This window comes from Alligator sinensis, unplaced genomic scaffold, assembly GCF_000455745.1.
Source record: "Alligator sinensis unplaced genomic scaffold, ASM45574v1 scaffold198_1, whole genome shotgun sequence".
Classification (NCBI taxonomy): Eukaryota; Metazoa; Chordata; order Crocodylia; family Alligatoridae; genus Alligator; species Alligator sinensis.
The window spans coordinates 831,733-841,008 of NW_005841906.1; the positions used below are offsets into that span (position 1 = coordinate 831,733).

General features: G+C 49.6%; 1 protein-coding gene across 1 annotated transcript in view; it reads left to right on the plus strand.

Moving 5' to 3' along the window:
* The first annotated feature begins 1,313 nt into the window (after positions 1 to 1,313).
* The window catches only part of SLC29A1 (solute carrier family 29 member 1 (Augustine blood group)), a 43,891-nt gene continuing 35,928 nt past the window's right edge, over positions 1,314 to 9,276 (plus strand). Inside the window, exon 1 of the mRNA XM_025197810.1 lies at positions 1,314 to 1,471. The gene's annotated coding sequence lies outside the window, so the exon portion shown is untranslated. The remainder of the gene's footprint in view (positions 1,472 to 9,276) is intronic.

Below are 9,276 nucleotides of genomic sequence, written 5' to 3' on the forward strand. Positions count from 1 at the left end.
CCAGGCAGGGGAGGGAGTCAGCAGCTGTCAGTCTGCCCACACCCAGCGCTGAGATATCTGATGACTCCCTCACTGGGCTGAAGCCTGGGGGTGACCACTTTCCTGGCACCCCTCTGCAACTCCATCACCTTCATCAAGGCCTTAAAGGCACAACAGGCTGCCTCCTCTGTGCCAAGGGCTGCACACTGAGTGCTCTCTGCCCCCAGGCGGATGCCTGGCACAGTTTGCTCCCCTGTCTCTGCCCTTGGGGACATAACAGAAGCCCTGCCTTTTGGAAGGGAGGGCTATCTTTGTATGCACAGGCAGTTTCTGCTGTTCCCCAGCAGAGGACAGTCATCACATGCTCTGGCCTTGACACTGAACTCCCCCTGCCCGCTTCAAAGGATGTGGAGCTTAGGAGTAAAGAGAGGGGTCAGAGCCTGGGGCAGGTCCAGTTCCTCCAGTACGTGGCCTGATCTGAGTGAGGGGATGGGGACAGAAATACCAAAGGGAGCCATGCAGGGTGCATGGCTGCAGAGTCTCCCCAGAAATCCAGCCGCATCTCTTTGACATTGAACCCCTTGACATTTGGGGTTCGAAAGAGGATGGAGCTGGACTGTTCTCAGTGGTGGCAGATGACAGAACAAGAAGCAAGGGTCTTAAGTTGCAGCAAGGGAAGTTTAGGTTAGATATTAGGAAGAATTTTCTCACTAGGAGGATAGTAAAACACTGGAACAGGTTACCCAGAGAGGTGGTGGAAGCTTCATCCTTGGATGTTTTCAAAACCCAGCTAGACAAAACTTTGTCTGGGATGATCTAGTTGGGGACGGTCCTGCTTTGAGCAGGGGGTTGGACTAGATGAGCTCCTGAGGTCCCTTCCAACCCTCATTTTCCATGATTCCTCAGGGAAGGAGTGAGAGCCCCTGGGCTAGACTGAGCCATTGAGGGGTGGGGAGTGCAGTGGGGCCCTGCCTCCCCAGGACAGATTGCCTAGCACCTCTGGGGGATTTTTCCATTCCTCATTTCTTTGATGATTTGAAGCCTGGCTTTTATCAACAGTCAGCTGCTTCCAGCAAAGGGAAGCAAGCACCTCGGCTGGGCTGGCTCATGGCAGCTGTGTAACTTCCCATTCCTAACTGTCAGTTAGACAAAGGAAGGCTTACTGTGAAGCCCACCACTGCTACAGCAGCCAACACCTGCCTGTGTCTGCAGAGAGCCTGAAACAGTTGCTCTTAGAGCCAGGAACAGCTCCTCCCACTTAATGAGGTGTTGATTAGGAAGCCAAGTGAGGAAACTGTGAGGCAGCCTCAGTCTTCTTAATTATGTCACTGCAGGGTGATTTGTGCAAGAAAGCAATGAGGCAGTTATGCCATGACGATCCATGGGGCTTCCTGTAAGTGGTGACAGAGTGACGGAAAGTCAAGCTGTGGGCAGAGCATCACAACACTCTTCCCAGATCTCAGCCTAGGAGAGAGAACTCCACTTGCCTAAAGTGAGTTTCCCATCTGCCCTGCTGCTTCTTCTGCTGTGTTTGCATCCTTCTTAGAGGGGAAGTTTAAGAATAGTGTGTCTTGTGTCTGGGCAAGGGGTTTGACTGGAGGACCCTTGAGATCCTTCCCACTGCTGATTCTGTGATTTTTTGCAAAAAGTAAGTAGCAGAAATACAATGTTGTTTCACTCCTGCTCTGTGACAGGCCCTACCTTCCCCCAGACCTAAAATAGCCCCAGGAGATGCTTATGTTTATTTATTTGTATTAACAATTGAACCATCTACAGCTGTTAAAGTCTTGTTTAAACTGGATTTCTAGGTCCCCGCTAGTGAGTTTATTTCCCCTTGGCTGGTTGGTTAGTAACCCGCTGGCTATTGAAATCGTTCCAGCACCTCTTGTATTTTCCTGAGAAGGACTAATTAAAGTGTACCTCCTTTCATAAGGACAGAAGTGAAAAAGACAGTGCTCTTCCTCTCTGTCATCAATATGCAGAGTATGTCTGCTGCCGATCTCCCCTCCTGGCTCATTCCTTCCCTCTGTTAAGCATTCTGTCACTTTGTCAGCAGCGCCTTGCTTCCTTGTGCTATTTGTAGCTGCTGATGAGGGGGTGCTTTCTCTTGGAGATGGGGAAACACCTGTCATGCCACTCAACCTGTCTCCCCCAGGCTAGGGCAGGGCTAGGGCTGCTGCTGACTGTGTAGCGCAGGGGTGGACAATTATTTCGGGCAGAGGGCCACTTACTGAGTTTTGGCAAGCCATTGAGGGCCACATGACAGGCAGCTAGGGGCAGATAAATATTAATTTTCTCAATTTTTTAGGGGCCCCGCGGGCCGGATAGAATGGCCTGGTGGGCCGCATCCGACCTGCATGTGGGCTGCATTTTGCCCACCTCTGGTGTAGCGCACTGTCTGCTGAGGGAGCTCCAAAGATATGTGGTATATGGGTGCTCCTGGCTACCCCTTGGCTCTGTTCCCACGAAGGGCAGTTCAGCTCGCCCTTCTCCACACTGGGCCCAGTCAACACCAGGTGTGCTTGTGTGACTAGATTCTGGGTCTCCTAACTGGGTTGCAGGAGGGTGTACCATGGCAGCCTGGGGGGCTCCCTGGTCCAGAGGACACAAGCTGCACGAGAGCGTTTTACAAGATTAGTTTTATAACCTAACTTTCATGTTAATGGGATGCTAATGATGCAGGCTTCCTGCTGCTGCCACCTTTGCTCTTGCAGACCCTGTTCCTTGGCATTGTCCCCACAGGCTCATCTTGTAGCAAATGCACCTGGAGAAACCCTGAGTTGGATTTGGTGCTGACAGGTGCCAGACTGAGCTCTGGAGATAGAAGGCCTGTATGGACAGGGCCCAGTAGTTTCCCACAGTTCTGCCCTAAAAAGGGACTCTGTCTAGAGGGGAGCTCTGTCTTAGTGGCCCATTCACTCCCTAGCCTTGGCTCAGGCTAACAGCAAGTGGACCAACAAGTGCTAACTGAGATGGTGGCTTATGTGCAGCTCCTGATCCCTGCCCTGTAGGCTGTCCAGTGCTTGTTATCTGGGCTTTGTTTTGGAACAGGATGATGGGTGAGGGTTATCATTACAAATGTTTATGAGGTCCAGTATAGGGTGCTAAGTACTGTCCAAGTCGGCTACAACAGCAAAACTAGATCTTTCAGGTGTGCTGGGAGGAAAGCCAGCTTCACGAGCCAGAAGAAGATTTGGGATCTCCCACAAAAGGGTTCTACTTGGGGACAAAGTACAAAGGATTCTAGATGTGCTGAGGTCATACAAATATTGACCAGCTCCCAGGGCCATACAAACTAAATATTGACCAAGGGGAAAAATAACACGAGATTATGGTGATGTGTTGTTCAGTGCTCAGGGCAAATCTCATTTTCTTCCGTTGCCCTCAAAAAAAAAAAAAAACAACAAACCAACAGGTGCTGTGTTTGTATCTCCGTTTTGTATCTTGTTGCTGTGGTGGCAACCACTGAATGTCTGAAACAGGAGGAAAAGTTTTATGAAATATTTTTATGCATGTTGATTGCAAAAGGAGACCAGTAGCATATCTGATTTTTGAAGAACCTCCAGTGGCAAGACCTCCTCTGTAAAGTGCTTTGAGATGTGACTGATATGCTGTTTTGTAAAAGCTAGGCTATACCACAACCAATGTTGGAAGCAGTGCAGGAAAGGCACCAGAGAAGAATAACTCCTTTCCTACCCTCCTCAGCTTCTAGAGAGGGTGGTCATTTGTTGCTGACCTACAGGAGAAACAAGTTATGATGACACGAAATTATCCCAGCTGTGTTTGTCAGGGTGTTGTGGCGATCACACTACAAGGGGAAACCAGAAACACCTAGCCTCCCAGCTCCCAAGCACGCTTATGTGACTAAGCCCAGAGCCTGGACAAGCTAGGTAGAGATCAGAAGTGGTCTGATTTTTCCCTTACAATTTGTTTTGGGGCTGTGATCCACAACATGATCTAGCTCTGTGTATTGTAACTATACAATCATTCAGGAAGGCACTGAAAGAGGGCTTTATAAAAGCACTAATTTTATCCAAGTTTCAGTAGAGGCACCTACGGTTTCTGTGGGGGTGTGTTCCTTAGTAGCTTATGTTTAGACACAGTGTTGTGGTGGTGAAACTTTTGGCGCTCAAGTCTGTTCTTGGAGGTCGGTGTGGGAGATCTTATTGGAGAGAGACAGAGAGACCTTTCTTGAGTAGGCCTTGAGCTTGTGTGCGAATTAGGTGAAGTTGGCAGACTGCATGTGATTCATTCACCTCTTAATAAACTCTCTTGGACACACAGGGTAATATCTAACACTCGCTTCAGATCTGGGGCTGCTGAAAAGAATTAGTGCCAGGTCCTTCAATCGCACTCCTGTCTCTTTCTATGACACATTACTCAAAGACAGAGCGGGCAATGCCCTGAGGTGACTTTCATGGGATTAACCTAATCAGACGAAGCCTGCTTGCTTTCAGTTCTGGTTCTGGGCATTGTCAGAAGTTGTCATTCCCTGGCTGGAGTTTAAAGAAATACTTTCCACAACCTCAGCCCTTTTGGGCTTTCATTCAAGGTAATATATGCCAGCAACCCTAGCTTGCCTGCTCGTGAGGAAGAGGGCGCTGCTGGGTCCCATGATTAGATTGACAGTAAGCCAGGTGAGGTTGCCCACCTCTGCTGAAGCCATACCCAGACAACCAACCCTAAAGTACTAATGGTCATGGGGCAGGTTGGGACCCAGGCTGGGCCACCAGTTTGAAAAACCCTTTGCAACCCACAAATTCCCTTGCTATAGACTATACTTGCCCCTGGGGCATTGCACCCAGCTCTGTACCCTCCTCTTGCTGCTGCCATGGCAGTCACAGCAACTTGGCAAGGCCCTAAGGCCTCCATGTTTTAGCTAAAGCTGTTCTGTGTTTTTATTTTAGGTAGTGGTCACTGCTTAATGGAGGGCCAACTACTGGACATTGGGAATCTGGGTTAGGTGTCCAACTGGAGTCCTTACAAAGACTCCCCAGCCACCCCTAACTCATGAACTGTCAGATACAAACTGGACAAGTGGCAACAGGAAGCCAGGGGTCTGTTTGTATAGAAGCAGTTGCACGATTAGGATGTTCCTGTGCACACGGCACTTTAAGCACATGGAAGCTTTCATCTGTCTTTGTTTTCATGCACTTTGCTGGGCGCCTGTCTCCAGGCGGTCACTGATGGCTGTTCTGTGATTTGGCACTAATGGATTTGAAGCCTTGAGTTGCTATTAAAGAGAAATTAATTCCTGTTCTTGGAAGTGCCAGTGAGTCTCACAAAAAGTCTGCAAATGAATTAGATGGTGTTTATGAAGTACTTAAGATTAGGAGTGATATGGGCTGAAGCAGTTATGAGCCATTTGGGGATGCAGTGACATAGAGACTTCTTATAATATTTGCCCAAATGTGTCTCTTTGCCTCACACTTTGACTCAGCTAAGGATGCTGGGAACATTGACATTTGCTTCCTGAAACTGTGGCACAAAAAGCAGCTTTGTGGCTGCCTTGTTTGAAGTGTTGTGGAATCCATGACAGATTGTTACCATGGATTTGTGCTTCCCAGCCTGGTGTGCCGCAGAGTGCCCTGAAGGACGTAGAGCCTGACTGTCAAAGGTGCTGAGCACACAGAGCTGACTGGGAACAACTGGTGCACAGCACCTCTTTTGTTCAGGCCCCATTGGGCAGATGGCATCTTAAATTAGAGTGTGCTAATTGTTAGTCTTGCTGACGCACGAGGCCTTGAATCTGGTTGGTTTGTTTTTGGTGGTTTCTGCTGCTTCTTAGGTTCTTTCTCTCTCTGCTCACTCCTACAAAAAGGTTTTAACTTGATCCAGTTCCCATCACTCGGGTGCATCTTTCTAAATGGAAGAAAGTGTTGATAAATAGGCTACATGGCAGGCCCTGTGACTGTCTGGCAAATGGCCCTGGATTCTTCATCTCTCTGATGGAGCAGATGGGAGATTCCCTGGGAGCTTCATTTAGGTGAAAAAGGAGGTTTTCAAATAACTTTGTGGCAGGAGTATTACAGTCCACACAGCAGCCCCCTCTCTGGTTGATTGTGTCCCTGCAGATGTTTGATATACCACAGGGTTTTCTACTGAAGTATTGTATAGTTACAGCAGTGGGGTAATTTCAGATTGACATTATTTTAGCAGAAGCAGCCAGATAATCAGCAGTGAATTAGTTAAATGTGCTAGTTTCTGGAGGGCCATCACTAGGTTTCAAAATTAACATCTCACTGAGATGAACAGGATGGGAGTCATCCTCTCCAAGCTGTTGGTTAGGGTATCTGCAGGCTTAGACAGGCGCCACTGCTTCAGTTACTTTTCAAGGCTTTCTTTAAAATTAAAGCTCTCTGCTGGAGCTGAAGGGTGTATTTTATTGCATATGCAATCACTATCTAGCCTTGACTTTGGGTACCAGTCTTGGAGATGGAGAATTTGGGATTTAATATAAGAAAAGAAACTGAAGATGGAAAAGCTTATTTGAAGAAGGATGCATCTATGCATGGCGGTGTGGCTTTTAAACTGAAGATGGAAAAGCTTATTTGAAGAAGGATGCATCTATGCATGGCGGTGTGGCTTTTTTTTGCATTGCCTCACCATCTAAGATGGTGTAATAGGTGGGATTTCTGGGTAAACTTTCATTGCCTCACTTCCTGTCTGTGACCTCCCTTTGAGGCAAGTCAATCATCAGCAGGGTGTGCTCCGTGCTGAAAGTGCGGTATTTCCGTGTGTAAGCTTTTCACTGAATTGGTGAAGGTTGTTGCTTTTTTTTTTTTTTTTTTAACATTCGGTCTGTGTGATCTAAGGGTTAAGCAATACACTTCCTTCATCTGGGAGTGACTGACTGTATTTGCTCTGAGGAGGGGTTGAACTGGATTCGTTTGTGGTGGAGCAAGGTACTCTGATTTTTTTTTCCCTGTTGGCATCACTCTGCTTAGATTATTTATGGAAATCCAAGGCTTAAAATCACTCTCATAAGTAAACATGTAAATACCTAGCCCTTGTGACTGGGGCAAAGGGTACCCTCAATCACAGGTCTCTACAGACAAGCAGTCTGAATCAATAGCTCTTGAGGAGTTATGACTTCCCCTGGGTTATTTGACATTGAGCCTTCTTGATTGAATTAAAAGTGTGTCTGCTGTGACCTTCCTATGGTGAGACACTATCAGCAAGCACCATTGGAAAAAGCTTCTGGATGGGATTAGCTAACTCAATTTAAGAATACACCCCGCCCCCTCCAACACACACAGGTAGACAGTTGAGAACTGCCCTAAAAAGCAAGCCTCAGCAGAGGCCTTGTTGAGACTAGGACGGGGTGGGCAATTATTTTGGGCAGAGGGCCGCTTACTGAGTTTTGGCAAGCCATTGAGAGCTGCATGACAGGCAGATTAATATTAACTTTCTAAATTTTTAGGGGCCCCACAGGCCAGATAGAATGGCCTGGCGGGCTGCATCCGGCCCTGGGCCACATTTTGCCCAGCCCTGGACTAGAATGTGATGTTCAAGGCTAACGTACCTCTGCTCGCTGGGGCTGGGTCTATATGTAGTTTGGCTAAGGGTATGATTTTTATTAATATACAGTGACTAGTGCAATCCCCACAATGGATGCAGTTACATCTATATAAAGGGGCATTGTATGAGTGTAGCGTTATCTTCTTCCACGAGGGACTGGCTGTACGGGTCTAAAGCGGTAGCACTCAATCTTCTGGCCCTGTGGACTGGATGACTGGCATGGAGCTGGTCTGCAGGCTGCAGCAGCTTTGGAAATCATGGTGACTAATGCTGTCCCTGCTCCCCCACTGCCAAATTTCCAGAGCAGTGAAAAGGCCCACAAACTGAATGACACAGCCCCAGGGGCTGGATTCAGCTCATGAACCAGAGGCTAAGCACCACTGGTTTAAATCATTCTTGTAGCAGTATAACCATGCCCATGCTAAAGGGGTTATATCATTCTTGCAATAAAACAGTGCAACTTTTCTGTGTGGACAAGGCCTAACAAACCCACAGGACATTGCTTTACCATGGTGGAGCTGAGGCTTCACCCCTCCCTCCACCTCATCTACCAGCATCCTGCCTTCAGTCCTAGAGCACTAGCATGCTCCAGGGCTTTGGGAAGTCTCTGAAACATTAGTGCCCACATGAAGCGGAACAGGTGGTCTGGCAAGGGGAGGCAGAGACTTGCCCAAAGGAGACTGTTTCTAGAGGCCAGCTTGGCTACCTGTCTTTGAAGAACAGTGTTTTTTTTAATTAGAGGAAAGATGGATTAGGGGTTCAGGCACTGGTCTGAGAGTCAGGATGCCTAGGATCTATTCCAGCTTCTGCTACAGACTTGCCACGTGACCTCAGGCAAGGTAAGGCTTGCCTCTTGTGCCTCAGTTTCCCTGTCTGTAAACTGAAGCTGATGATGCGTGTACCTTCAGAGGGGAATGCTGAATGCGCTGATGTTTGCAAAGTGCTTTGGGATCCCCCACATCCACCCAAAATGGGCACAGTGATGGCTCTCAAGCAATGCTGGTGCAGCTCTTCTGAGCAGTTGGGACTCGGGGAAACAGTCACAGCAGAAACCAGTCGGCTCCAGGCCCTTTGTACTCCTCCCCTTCCCTGTCCCACCCCACCCCACTCCCCCAGCTGATGCTTGGAGGGGACAGCGACACGAAAAGCAGCTCCTTGCACCTCCAACGCCTGCCTGCTTCTTGGCATAGGGGACCCACGGAGGACCCTGGAACAGCGCATCCAAAGGTGGGGGCAACACCGCACCTAGAGGCCCCCGGGCGAACCTTTTAGTATTGGGCCCCCGTTGGCCAGAGATCATGATAGTAAAAACCATTATTTTCACCATGTTCAGGCCGCCTGGTTCGCCCATGCCTGCGTCCGGCCCTGGGTAGGGGAGACGGGCGGGAATCGGCAGGAGGACCAGGTGAGGCTGCACAGGGCAGGGGCAAGGAAGACAAGACTGCGGCTTGTCAGAGCTGCCAGGAGGCGCCGGCGGCCAGAACGGCATGTCGCGGCTCCTGCTGCCTGTGTAGTGAGCGCCCAGGACAGGGCAGGCTCTATTGAGCGCGGAAAGCGGCTCTGCTGCCTGGCAGGCGGGCCAGGAGCCTTGCCTAGGCTAAGGCCAGCCTTTCCGCCCGGCTCCAGAGGGCGGGGGCACGCCGTCGTGCGGGGCGCTGGGCGGCGGGGACGCGGCGCGGGGTGCTGGCGGCCATACAAAAAAGGCAGCCTGAGCTGTGGGCGGGCGGGCAGGCAGGCCGGCCCCTCCCCGCGGCGGGGACTGCAGCCCGCGGTGGC